Consider the following 14,833-nt stretch of genomic DNA (forward strand, 5'->3'; position numbering starts at 1 on the left):
TAATTTAGGCTAAGGTTTGTACAATCTATGGAAAAATAGGTTAAGCAAGGAGTTCACCTGACCTGCTGAGCTATGCAGGTGATCTAGCCAGTTCAGCCCAGGTCTTGTGAATTGGTTGTTCAATCAGCTGTTCATTTTTCCTCTTCCTTGCTCAGATTTAGCAAAGGGTTCACAGTCTCTAGCAGCAGGCCCAGGCTGCACTGTTTTGCACACTCGCTCCCTGTGCTCCACATTTCAGCTCAGAATCAAAGCTAGTTTTGTTCCCTGCTAAGTAAGATCTAGGATGTGTCAGGTTCGGTCAGCACGAGGCTTCAGGGAAGCACGGGGCTGCAGGGAAGCTCGCAACCAGACCACGCGGAATCCACCGGCGGTAGCTAGCGGGGAAAAGAGGAACCGAAAGCGCCGCTAATTAACGAGCCACCTGCGGCCAGCTAAACAGGAAAACCGCAGCGGAAGCTTTCAACTATAAACTGATAACGGCGCGAGCAAGCAAGGAACGGGGCCGCAGGGCAGCGAAACAAGATCGCAACGCAGCACAGAACCCGCGGGTCTGCACATAGCAGGGAGGGACCAACCCAGCCGGAGGGGGACTGGCAATCAAGGACAATGGACTCTGACCGACCCTGCCATCATGAACAATCAAGGGGGACATTGGGGGGCCCAATAGTCCACAGCTGCAACGCGATCACGAGGCGGGAAAAAGCGCGGGAAGGGGGGAATATAACAAGTGATGCAATTGTACCAAGCCAGTCCTGGCTTTGCTTGTGACTACTACGTTACGCATGAGTAAACCTTCTTTGTGAACCACACGTGTCACGAGAGTTTCTCTGTCGAACGGGGCAAATCTCACATAAAGCCAGGACTCACCGTCAGCGCTACCCGGTACCACCGAGGAGCGTTTTCTTTCTCAATACAGGCATGACCAGCGACGAGGAATCCGTGGGTCAGCTGGAGCGCGAGGAACCCAGGCTTGCGGAAGGGCGGTCGGAGCCGCCCGGGAGCGACGGGGCAGCGGCCGGGGCCGGGCGCCCTCCATCCGAGCGGTGGTCGGTGGGCGTGAACCAAGGACCAGACGGTTCAGGCGTTACGATGACCCGGGGTTCGGGGTTCCGGAACCGCAAGTGGAGCGAGGAATTCGCCCGACTAGAGGAGAGAGTCGAGCGACGCCTAGACGCCGTGGAGGCGATGCTCCAGACCCTACTACAGAGAGTGGGGCCACCGGCAGTGAACGAGGGGGCGAGCGACAGGGGGGCCGGTCCGGCACCCCCGCCGGCACCACCCACGGCGCCCCGGTCGGAGGACCAACGGGCGGCAGACGCCCTGAGACTTCGAGGTATCACTGGGAAGTTCTCAGGGGACCCCGAACAGCTGCCGCACTTTCTGACGCACGTCAGGGGGTTCATGCAGAGGGGTGGTCACCAATTCGCTAGAGACGAGGACAGAGTATCCTACGTGGCCGAGCTGCTAGATGGCCAAGCAGCCAGCTGGGTGATCGGGCTGTACGATGCCAACGCGGTGGAACTACGGAGTTTCCCGGACTTCATGCAGGCACTCCGGGACAGATTCGAGGACACATTGAGCGCCAAGCGGGCGGAGGACGACATCCTACAGTTCAGACAGCGGGGCAAATCGGTATCGGAGTATGCCCTGGAGTTCCGGAGGTTGGCCGAGAAGCTCACGGACTGGCCGGAGTCCCTGAAGGTGAAGTATTTTAAGAGGGGACCCAACCCAGAGATCCTGGAACGGGCACTGGGGCGGGACGACCCGCCCACAGTGAAGGATTGGATCTGGCTGGCCGGAACGGCGGAATCGGCGTGGCGGCAGATCCAACAGAGCACAAGACGACGGGACCAGCCGAGGGACCAGCCGAGGGAGAGGACCTCCGAGGAGAGGCGGAGCGGTCGGCGGCAGTCCACCGGGGGGCGAGAGGCGACCAGAGCCCCGAATCTGTGCTTCCGATGCGGAGGCAGAGGCCACCGAGCGGCGCAGTGCCCGACGGAGCGGGAAGGAGCCCCACCACGGCCCGAAGTCAAGCCCCCGCGTGCGAACGGGAAAAGGACCAATGACCGACCGCGGAAGGGGGCAATGGCGGCGGTGACCGAGAAAGGACGCGGGGGGTGGTCGACCCCGGAGACAGCATCCTCCGGAGAGGACTCGGAGCCGGCGGGAAATGAGGCGCGCTCGCACTGAACGGCGTCCCAGTGCGAGCAGGGGAGTCGAGGCGCGCGGACCCAATAGGAGACGAGGACTGCCCACCGTTCCGGGTGAGGATACACGTCCGGGCGGTGAGATCCGGAGGGGAGGCGCAGCTACGGGCGCTACTGGACTCGGGCTGCACCCACTGCTTGATGCACCCAGCGGTGGTCTCGGGGCTCGGGCTACAGCTGAGGCGCCTCCTGGAGCCCATTTCATTCAGCCAGCTAGATGGCACGCTGGCAGGGGGGGGGCCAGCTCAGTATTACACCGAGCCAGTCCAGATGACGATCGGGAGTCACCGGGAAGAACTGAGGTTTGTGGTGGTCCCGGTGGCCGACTACGCGGTAGTACTCAGCTTGGCGTGGCTGCGGCGGCGGAACCCACGAGTCGACTGGACGGCGGAGGCAGTGCGGTTCGGGGTCGACAGACCGGCGAGGGGCGAGAGCAGAGGGGACCGAGCCGTGGAGACGGAGGCAGCCGCAACCACCGGCGGGCAAGCGGAGGGTCCGGGACACCAGGAGACGGGGCGAGAGCAGATGGGGCCCGAGACCCGGGCGGCAACAGCAGCAGCAGCAGCGCCGGGACCCCGGAGACCCGCCACAATCCCGAGGCGAGGGGAGGCAGCGGCGACTGGCGAGGCGACCGCAAAGCGAGGGGCCGGACCCGGGGAACCCCCGACGGGCGGCGGAATCCCGAGGCAGTATCGAGACCTGGCGGCAGCGTTCGGGGAGAAGGAGTCCGACCAGCTCCCACCACACTGGTCCAGTGATTGCGCCATCGAGCTAGAGCCAGGCGCGACCCTGCCTAAGCCGAAAATGTACTCCCTGTCGAGGAGGGAGATGGGGGCCCTGCGCGAGTTCATAGACAAGAACCTAGCGCGGGGATTCATCCAACCTGCGAAGTCACCATTAGCGGCCCCGGTGCTATTCCGGGAGAAGAAGGATGGCTCGCTCCGTATGTGCGTAGACTACCGGGGGCTGAACGCAATCAGCACGGAGTACAAATACCCCCTCCCCCTGATGAAGGACTTGATGTCGCATCTGTTGAAGGGGAGGGTGTTCACAAAACTGGACTTGCGCGAAGCCTACTTCAGAGTCAGGATCCGCGCAAAAGATGAGTGGAAGACGGCGTTCAACACCCCGCTCGGAAGCTACCAGTTTTCCGTGATGCCGTTCGGATTAAAAGGGGCCCCGGGGGTATTTATGCAGCTAATAAATGAGGTGCTGCACGACCTACTCTACCGGGGCGTCCTGGTCTACCTGGACGACATCCTCATCTACACCGAGACCCTGGCGGAGCACGTGAGCCTGGTGCGCACGGTGCTCCAGAGACTGCTGAAGGCACAGCTGTACGCAAAGCTATCGAAATGCGAGTTCCATCGAGAGCAACTAGACTACCTCGGCTACCGAATATCCAGCCGGGGAATCGAGATGGACCCGGCGAAAGTAAGGGATGTCCTGGGCTGGGAAGCGCCGCGAACCCGGAGGCAACTCCAAAGCTTCCTAGGGTTTGCGAACTTCTATCGCCAGTTTATCCCGAACTTCGCCCAAATCGCCCTTCCCCTAACCGACCTGCTAAAAACCAAGGGCACTGGGAAACCCCCCAAGCCCAGCATGGCACTCGCATGGACTACAGAATGCCAGGGGGCGTTTGAGGAACTAAAACGGCGGTTCACAGCGGAGCCGATCCTGCGCCATCCCGACCCAGACCGGCGGTTTATAATCCAAGTGGATGCATCAGACGTGGCAACGGGGGCAGTCCTGCTCCAACCCAGCCCGGAGGGGGCCATCCACCCGTGCGCCTACGCCTCCCGCAAATTCACCGAGACGGAGAGGAGGTGGATGGTGTGGGAGAAAGAGGCGTACGCGGTCAAGTGGGCGCTGGCCACGTGGAGGCATCTACTGGAGGGGGCAACTGAACCGTTCGAGGTGTGGACGGACCATAAGAACCTCGAGGCCCTGAAGACCCCGCGTAAGCTATCCCCCAAACAGGCACGGTGGTCCCAATACTTCGGGAGGTTCAGGTTCACACTGAAACACATCCCCGGGAAGCACAACTTCCTAGCAGATGGACTGTCTCGCATGCCCCAACACGCCAGCCTACGGGAGGAGATCGTGGACTCCGTCATCCCCACCAGCAGGCTGGCTGCAAAGGCGGTGACCCGAAGCCAGACCAAGGGGGAGCGACGGGACGCGGCGCCTGAAGTAAGGCAAGGGTTCGCGGAGGCGGCGGAGCGGGACGCTTGGCTCAAGCAGAACCGAGAGGCACTAACCGGGCAAGAGGGGTTGTGGTGGCACGAAGGAAAGCTGTACGTCCCCGAGGGTTGCCGATGGGAGGTCATGGAGAGAGCCCACGACAGCCGGAGCGCGGGGCATTACGGCTTCGTAAAGACACTCCACTTAATCCGGCGGCAGTTTTGGTGGCCCACGCTCCGGAAGGACGTGGAGGCGTACTCGGGGGGTTGCCCGGTGTGCACGACAGCGAAAGGGGCCAAAGGCAAACCTAGAGGCCTACTCCAGTCGGTAGCGGAACCCGACGGCCCTTGGCAAGAGGTCGCCATGGACTTCATAGTGGAGCTCCCGGAGAGTAAGGGGAAGACCGCCATTTGGGTGGTCACGGACTTATTCTCCAAACAAGCGCATTTTGTAGCGTGCCGGCGAGTCCCCACGGCCGAGGGGCTGGCGAGACTGTTCGTGCAACATGTCTACCGACTCCACGGCGCACCTCGACGGGTCGTCAGCGATCGGGGCGGCAACTTCATCGCGAGGTTCTGGCGGGAGTTCCTGAAGTGGGTGGGGATGAAACAAGCCCTATCCTCTGCGGTGCACCCGCAGACGGACGGAGCCACGGAATGCCTGAACGGGGGGCTCGAACAGTACCTGCGCTGCTACGTGGGGCACCAACAGGACGATTGGGCGGAGCTACTACCATTCGCGGAGGTGGCATACAACAACGCCGTCCACAAGAGTACCGGGTTCTCTCCGTTCAAAGCAGCCACCGGGAGAGATTTCGTCCCCATGCCGGAGCTGCCTCAGCCGGAATCCCAGATCAACTCCCTAGACGCCTGGTTCGCCCAAATCGACGAGACCCGGCGAGCAGCGCACGCGGCATTGCAAAGAGCCAAAGCCGACTACAAGAAACACGCGGACCGCAAGAGGCTCCCCGAGGAGAAATGGAAAGTGGGGGACCAGGTGTATCTGTCAACCAAAAACCTAAAGACGCACCAGGCATCGAAAAAACTCAGCCCGAGGTTTGTGGGGCCGTTCCCCATTACGGAGGTCATCAATCCGGTGACCGTCAGGCTGACGCTCCCGAAAAGCCTCGGGAAGATCCACCCGGTGTTCCATTGCAGCCTGCTAAAGTTGCACCAGCCGGGGAACGCCTGGCACAAGGCGGAGGGAGTGCCACCACCCATCATGGTCAGGGGGGAGCAGCACTTCGAAATCAACCAGATACTGGATGCCCAGAGGCACAAGGGGCAGACCCAGCTCCTAGTGCAATGGAAACATTTCCCCAAGTCCCACAGCGAATGGGTGAGTAAAACCCACATAAGGGCGCCGGACCTAGTGCGGGACTTTTACAGTAAATACCCCGGGAAGCCGAAATAGAACCGAGGGGGGGGAGTTGTCTTCAGGGGGGCGGCATGTCAGGTTCGGTCAGCACGAGGCTTCAGGGAAGCACGGGGCTGCAGGGAAGCTCGCAGCCAGACCACGCGGAATCCACCGGCGGTAGCTAGCGGGGAAAAGAGGAACCGAAAGCGCCGCTAATTAACGAGCCACCTGCGGCCAGCTAAACAGGAAAACCGCAGCGGAAGCTTTTAATTATGAACTGATAACGGCGCGAGCAAGCAAGGAACGGGGCCGCAGGGCAGCGAAACAAGATCGCAACGCAGCACAGAACCCGCGGGTCTGCACGTAGCGGGGAGGGACCAACCCAGCCGGAGGGGGACTGGCAATCAAGGACAATGGACTCTGACCGACCCTGCCATCATGAACAATCAAGGGGGACATTGGGGGGCCCAATAGTCCACAGCTGCAACGCGATCACGAGGCGGGAAAAAGCGCGGGAAGGGGGGAATATAACAAGTGATGCAATTGTACCAAGCCAGTCCTGGCTTTGCTTGTGACTACTACGTTATGCATGAGTAAACCTTCTTTGTGAACCACACGTGTCACGAGAGTTTCTCTGTCGAACGGGGCAAATCTCACAGGATGAAGGTCCAGTGAGCTGGCAGTTCTAGAGGAGGAGGAGGAGGAGGAGGAGGAGGAGGAGGAAGAGGAAGAGGAAGAGCCAGGGCAAAACTAGTTGCCACCTAACTTGGATAACACACACATGCTAAACCACCCAGACACAGACTTTAAACACAAACCAAGCTTAGCATGAATATAGCTCCAACAACTTTTATTGCCCAGATTAAATGTCATGTGTCAATACAACCAGTGAGTGTGCACCTCCATAAATTAACTCATTGTTCCAACTCCACCAGTTTGAATACATGATTAAGTACAACTACGTGCAAGATTGATGTCAGCCCTTTGAAGGAGTCCAGACAAGGAGCACAAACCATGAGTACTAACACAACTTTTATTGTGAGGTTACAATAACAGAATCTTGCAGGCCTGAAAGTACCCCCCCCCTTCCTTTGCTTTTACTTTCCAGAAAACTATGGAGGGTCCCTTCTGAGATATTTCCCCTGTCCCTTTTCTTTCTGGGGGCTGAGATACCTTTTGCATGATGGTTATCTAGCTGGCAGCTCTTCCTCCTGTCTCCCAAGGTCCTTCCCACAGACCATTACAACCTGGTGCCTTCAAAATATGTTGAATTAACTCTCAAAATACGAAGCAACATGGGCTCAGTCCATAATACAGCAGTAGATTGGGTAGGATTGAATTAGAGCATTAGTCTGTTCCTGATTTATTATTTCAATCTTGGAAATGTGCATTCCTTTTAAACTGGAACAAAAGGCTGCTTTGTAGTCTCAATTTCTCTATGTATCAATCAATGTGGTTCCTTTTCTGGAAAAATGCTGTGCAGAGTGCAGAAAAATAATAAAAACAGTAAAAGAAATTAAAGGCCTAAAATAAGAAAAAATTCAATCTAGTTTACACCAAAACTAGTTACTATTACCCCTTCCTTGCTCTCCCATGTCCATATACCATTTCAGATGTAATAAGGGATTTTTTTGGGGTGGGGGAGAAATAGATTTGTTTTTTTTTATGGGGATAATGGATTTAGGAAATTGGATTTAGTGAATTAAGTTTGTCACTCATTGAACTAGATTAATGTAGAAGCCTAAAATTTAATTGGAAATTGGAGGTCAGCCATGAACAGAAGTAAGCCAAATTCATGGGCTACATTTTATAAACATGGCTATTCTTTTTACAGTCGAAGACAAAAAAATGGATGGAAAGTTATATACAAATCTGCATATTGCAAATGAGCTGCTAGGACATAATTTCCTCAAGATAATTAAACCAAGAAGTTTGTTTTCTGCATTTGGAATAAATGAACATTGTTCTTAATGTACTCATTATATGAGATGGTTGATACTGTTTATGAATCCGTGTGGCTTAGGGTGTAATATGATGAGAAACATTTAGGAAATGCCATGTTTTGTCAAAGGAGAGAAAGAGTTTTCTTGCTACTTTCCAACAATTTGTGAGGCTGGATGAAGGACCCAACATTTCCCAACGAACGTCATTGCCTTCTTGGTCCAGTGTCAACATTCCTCAATCCATTGAACTGAAGGAGCCTTTTCCAGTTGAATGGTATAAAAATTAAATATTTTATGTTGGCAGTATTTGCTTACTCTGAAATGAGAACCAACATTTCACATGCCTAGGAAAGCCAGCAATGTGGTTCCTTAATCATCCATTTGATTAAAACAAAAAACAAAAAACCCCCACCACTTTTTCATTATTTTACTCATTCGTTCAGCCCCTGCTCTACCCTGAGAATAAAGATTCGCTCTGTAATAGCTTTTCTGAATTGTGTTTTGTTTAATTTTTCTTTTTCCTGTTGGTGTTGTTTTTTATGTAACGGGCATGGAGAATTTTGTTTATTCAGTAGATTATGAATATCAATATATGTATATTGAAATGAAGCGTTAAGTTTATAAGAAGGGTGGTTTGTTATGAAATAAATTGGAGAAAGATCAAACCATGTTTGGATTCATGCTACCAGCCAAGGCCCTGTGTTTGCCTTTGATCACTGCTGTCCTTGTTGACGTAAGCATATGAAAATCATGAATTGTGCTGACCAGATATCTCTGAAATCATATCCATGGCTTTCTCACATGTTTGAGCCAGTGGTCCAGCTTGAGTTTGGAGAAGTTTATGAATATGTCTTCATGGCAGCTGAAAATCTTAAGTTCCTTTGAATTCAGTGGCATTTCCATTGCACCGACTAACCAGTCATAGGGTCATGTTTTAGATGGGACAGTCAACTGTATGGTCCCCTGCCTAAAAAGATCTGGTCTCATCTGCCAATTGGCCAATTGGTAGAGCAATAGGAAGAAACAGTCATTTCTACATTGCTGTCGAGAGGTGAGGAGAACATTACTACAGCTAATGATTCAACAACAGAACAAATTGAAGAACGCACTGGATTACATCTCAACACTGGCTCCCATTATTTGGGGTGCCAAATATTCAACCAGAACACAATACACAGGAATGAATATTGATGATGGGCAGTTAAAAAGGCATTAAATATGTTGAGAAAGCCACATACAGCAACGGTGTGCATTGCACAAACCTGTGTCCCGAAAAAATAGTTCTTGGGGCAGCTACATTAAAATAATGTTGATGCAGAACATTTCCAGCAGAATGGTATATATTACAGCAAATGGCATCTAAGGCAGATGCAATATATCTATTTTGGAGAAAGTTGCACCTGAGAAAAAGCTGTAGGTTTTCTTGTATTTTACATAATTTGCAGATAATGTGATGGAGCAGAAAAATAAGAGAATCCATCACACTGACTTAGAAGGGATTCAGATAACCTGCTCATTCCTGCAAGGCATGTTTTATTATGGACACCACTGGCTTACCACTGCCAGCTGTTATTAGCAACAACTGGGCAACTGGAAAAATAACCCTTCCATTGCATTGTGCCATCCCTTGTTGTAAAATTAATCCCTGCTAGTTTTCATTAGCTGTGTTCCTTTGCTTTGAGGGAATAAAATAAATAAATCTTAGAAGGCTACAGTTCTCTTCTAGTGTATCTAAAAAGATTGGCTTGAATGAGCAAGAAGCAGCTGGAGAGAGGACAGAGAAGGCGCCATACATCATAAAAAAAAAAATTACAAATTATGAGCCATTCTAAATCATACACAGTTACAACTTGGATGCTATCCTTAATGAGAGATGCTAACTCTGTGCAGCCCAAATATGTCTCTAGGAAGTTGGACGCATGTCATAATTCCAAAAATACCTGACATCTCAGATGAGATGTTCTCTCAGTGATGCTTTTTGGGCAGGGATGGGGGCCTACTCTTATTTTGGGGAAAGGTGCCCAGTTATTTATTAATTTGCAACTCTATTAATGATTGTCCACAGCAGGGCAGCATAATTATGAATGAAGTTTGTCCAAGCAAACATTAGAAAGAACATGACGTTGAATTGAGTTATGGAAGACCAGGTTTGGATAAAACAGAAGGGTCCTCTGGAGTGGTCTACTATTTATTTTTAAGACTGGTACTGTAGACCAATGATTCTGGAGATCATACTTGGACAAAACATCCTTGAGCAGCATTTACAGGTGGCACTCAAGGATGGCTGATCTTGATGTAAAGTTAAGGCCCATCTGCTTGCCTATGACATTTTTCTTGACCTGAATGACATTGGTCCAACCTCAGTTTTCCAAAAGATAACTACAGTGTTTGCTTAGCACTTGAATGCTATTAGAGGTGGGGCCCCTGGATGTCCCTGGACAGAGAAGGTCACAAATACTTCTTTCTCTATCTCTTCCTCCTCCTTCTTGAAAGGTCCAGCACAGCACTAGCTCCATGTTGTCAGGCACCCATAGAGTCACCAAGAATCACGTCTCATGTAAAGGAGATCTTATTTCTCCATGATTTCCATATGTGTTATTGGGGCTTCAAAATGTCCTCTGCAAATATCCTTGTCCTACAATATATTATCGGTAGTTGCAAGAATAACTCAGCAGTTGCACTGGGTGAATTAACAGGCTATATACCACCTAGGACTTAATCGTCACATATTGTCTCTGGACAGCTCATTGCAATGATTGTAGCGAAGATTGGTCATTATGCAGCGTAATATCATAGCTGGTATGTAGTTACTCTACATATTTCTCAATAAATCTGACAGGTAGCTCCTTGACATTAAACAGAAGACTGGGATCTTCCTTGACAGCACTCAGGGTGGAAAATGGCAATATTTGGCAGCATTTGACAGCTCAAATGTATTCAACAGTTTAAATACATAGAATATTTCATGTTCCGGTGAAACCAACATATGGAAACAATGCTGAGGACCACCAATAAAAAGTTCAAAGTTGATTTAGGAAAGAGACAAAGAAATCAGGGAAGGATGCACATTAGAAAAAAAAATATCAAACCCAGGTTGGGGAGGGAGAAAAATTGCTTCTGCCACTTCCTCCACCACCACTCAGTGATGGTAGGCAGGTTTGCCAAGGTCTTAACTACCTGCTGGAATAGGGAAGCAACAGCACTTTGGATAAAATTGTGCCTAAACAGCCTCTCTTGGTTCAGTAACTCAGAGGTTCTCCATGGTTTTCTGAGAAGCTCTGGAAGATAAAGTGAATCAAGAGCCACCTAGCCTATCACTGGCATAAAACAAGGAGCAAATGTGACCAATCACATGTAAGAGCCCATATTTGCACATAGACCATGGAGATAAGACCAACAAAATGTTGCTACTGTGTATCTCCCCTCGTATCATGTCCACAGATTGCTCTCCAGTGGCCCCTTTCAAAGTGACCTGTACCTTATTACCTAAGGATGGACAGGAAGGCCATCTAAGGGGATTGTGAGTAATTTTCTAGGCATCTGGAGGACACTCCAGTTTGGTTGGAGCTTGATAGCAACTGGGCAGGTCTAAAGGAGATGGCTGAACCAAGATTCCTTGCAATGTTATCTGGGATGAGTTTGGTCCTCTGAGTCATGAGGAGAGGGGTGGAGTCCTCTGTAGCATCAGCTCAACCACCTGGCATCTGGTCCCCCATCCCTCCTGGTTGGTGAAAGTCTCCAGGGAAGGGGCGGGAGCATGTCTCCTTGATAGAGGGAGGGTTCCCATTGTTTCCTTTATTATTGTTAATGTTTAGATTCACAACTCCTGCTTCCATAGGATGATTTCTGGTTGTTGCTTTTAACTGACTGTATCATTTTAATGCCAACTGCATACTGGAGAGTTGAAGGCTGCTCATAGTGGGCAGAATGGAGCAGCCTCTAACCCCTGTGAACAATTTTTATTTTAAAATCAGATCAACTGCCCTAACCCTACCCTCCACTGCAAGTTTTCCTGGCCTGAAATAGGGAGAGAAAATTCAGTTTGGTTTCTGCCCAGTGTCAGTTACTGTTCTATTGCCAGCCAAGAAAGATGATGAGCAAGCGTTTTCTTCTCGTGCCATAAAGAGAAGATGCTCTCAAGGGTTGCAAAAGAATCTTTGCTGTAGTTTTAATTTCAATAATGAAAAAAAAAAAGGAAGCTGCTTTCCCCCCACCTTTTCCCTCTAAATCTTTAAACGTATAAATTATAGCTCCAATCTAGCTATCTAACTTTCTCTCTCTCTTTTTAATGCCGAACACTACAGGGCGATCTGGCTTCCATAGCTGGTGGTAAATTATATCACTCTTTACATATTAATATTTGCCTTCCTGAGACAAATGGAAGAGAAATGACACTTTTTTCCTGCACAACTGGCAATTCTGAACCTATCTGCCCCAAAGGATCATGAACACAAAAGCTGACAAGGAGAAATTCTGAAGAGGAGGGAGGGAGGGGGAAAGAAAGAAAGAAAGAAAGAAAGAAAGAAAGAAAGAAAGAAAGAAAGAAAGAAAGAAAGAAAGAAAGAGGGAGGGAGGGAGGGAGGGGAAGGGAAGGGAAGGGAAGGGAAGGGAAGGGAAGGGAAGGGAAGGGAAGGGAAGGGAAGAGAAGAGAAGAGAAGAGAAGAGAAGAGAAGAGAAGAGAAGAGAAGAGAAGAGAAGAGAAGAGAAGAGAAGAGAAGAGAAGAGAAGAGAAGAGAAGAGAAGAGAAGAGAAGAGAAGATGCTGTGAAACCTAAGCCAATGATATGAACTGCCTGCAAAGCTATTTTGTTTCTTTGGAGATCTGAGAGCTGCCAGACATCTAGATGCTACCAAGTTGGGGAATGTGGCTTTGCAGAGTGCAATGGATGATCTAAGTACCAAGCCAAAGAGAAATGCCAAAAGTCCCCCCTGAGCCCAAAGACCCTTTTCACATTCTTCTTCACAAAGCTTTTATAGACAATTTTTCAAAGGATACTTGTTAGTTGTTATATAGTTGAGAGAGAGTCAACTTCAGAAAACAAAAGTAAGCTGTAAGCTGCAGTTGTCCCTTCCTTCCTTCCTTCCTTCCTTCCTTCCTTCCTTCCTTCCTTCCTTCCTTCCTTCCCTCCCTCCCTCCCTCCCTCCCTCTTCCCTCTTCCTTCCTTCCTTCCTTCCTTCCTTCCTTCCTTCCTTCCTTCCTTCCTTCCATCATTGAAGAACTTTATTGGTTTATCCTTAGTCCGAAGCCTGAAGACACCTTCGACCTCCTCACATTGTGCCACTAAGTTACATCAGCAAATTATCTCTTTTAATGAGAGAGAATTAAGTAGTAAAATAGGTGTATTAATCCTCCAGTGGGGTTAATTTCCTTTTTTATTACCCCCACCAAATAACCAGACAAAATGAAATGAAGATCAAGTCAAAATTGACTCCTTGGTGACTCCATTTTCTTGGAAAAGAAAAATGGTTTGCCGTTGCCTCCTTCTGTGTATATGTGTGTTTTAACTTCCCAGTCTAGCTTTCTAGATCTCCTGGTGGTCTCTAGTTCATGTTCTACCCAGCTCTGTCCCTGTTTACCTTTTAAGTAGTGTCCTCTGCTGTGACTTATCCTCTCAAACTGAATTTGACTGCTAGAACCTCCATAAACATATCTACAAAATGTTTGGGGCACTAAAAGAGGAAGATTTTGGACTTCTCAAATTAGGAAAATATTCAGCCTTTCCCTTTACAGCGATTACACCTATCCTGTAGTGTTTTCTCCTTGACAACCAAAAGGTTACCCAGCCCTAAAATAAATGGCTGATACTTGTGAATTTAATTTCATTGTAAGTCCTGTGGTAGGAAGCAGTCAATTATGCCCCAACCTCCATCAAGTGACTTTGGTTGACCAGAACTTTGTCACAAAGGATGAATTGTGTACAAGGTTGCATCATTTAAGGTTAATATATTAATCCCAGTGAATATCCAGATTGTCCGTGTTTGTCATGGTTTCTTTACCGCCTGAAAACAGCCCTTTGAAAGCAAAACCCACTTTCGTCACTTCTCCTCCTGAACCGCTAATACATTATTTGTCAATGTTCCCCAAAATGGAATTTGTAACTCCCCATTTCTAGAACCTGATCATCTGGAGCCACGTATTAGTTTGCTAAACCATTTCTAAATCAAATGACTGAGTAGCTGTGTCTGTCACCAAGGAAACACAAATGACATCTCTGGAATTTCCATTTGGATAGGTTAATGTGTTTGTTGCTAGATAGGTAGAAAAATTTCCCTTTCCTGTCTCTCTGAAGGTAGTTGGTTGGTCTTGAGAGAAGTATTCCACAAATAGGTGGATTTAAGTTACTGGGTTTTTTCATGGACCGTGACACCTTTCCTTTTTATGTTCTGTAAAAAAAGTCAATGTCTGACTTGATGGGCTTGTAAAAAATCCTACAACTCCACAAAGTAATACTCTACTGTAAAAACTGGAAGTAGTTTCTTTCTTGAAAAGGAAGTGCAGAACCTCAATAGGAGAAACATCAAAAGATCTCTTTCAAGTGCTGGAAGTTTATTTCTGCTTTTCCATTTTAACTTCAAAATTGCAGAAGATGTCTTATGAATCAATGGGTTGGGGGGGGGGTTGTGTGCAATTTCACGCCCTTCCAGAAGCCATCAAGATGGTGAATAATTCTAGTTGATTGCACTGGCTAAAAGCATCTGGCTGGCCTCTTGCAAGAAGACAAAGAGCTGGCATTTCCTCTCTGGACAAGGCTCCGTTCACCAAATTTATACCCTTGTGCAACGTATTACTTGTGTAAATGCAGCCAGCGTGTCACCTGGCTTCTGAAGAAGGTGTTCAGACTTTCACAAATTGCCCCACAATCCCACCAGGGAAGTTTCTCATTGGGATGGACACATCACCCAAGAACTGATTCAGATCCTGTGCTTCATTCAACCAGTTGCGTCAATTCAGCAGCCCGAATGATCAGATCAAGGCACTCTGGTTCAACCCTTCAACTTGGTTGGAGAAGTTGGGTTACACAAGTGGTGCAAACATCCATTGAATTGCCAGATTGATCCCAAAGAGCCTGATTCAACATGTCCAAATGATGCAGCCGTTGTTTTGAAAATTCAGTCAAATCGAATGAAGGCTTTGCACAGCTCT

This window comes from Python bivittatus, unplaced genomic scaffold (assembly GCF_059951505.1).
Source record: "Python bivittatus isolate LINGU-HERP-01145 unplaced genomic scaffold, Pbiv_v1 ctg000100_np1212, whole genome shotgun sequence".
In the NCBI taxonomy this organism is placed as follows: Eukaryota; Metazoa; Chordata; class Lepidosauria; order Squamata; family Pythonidae; genus Python; species Python bivittatus.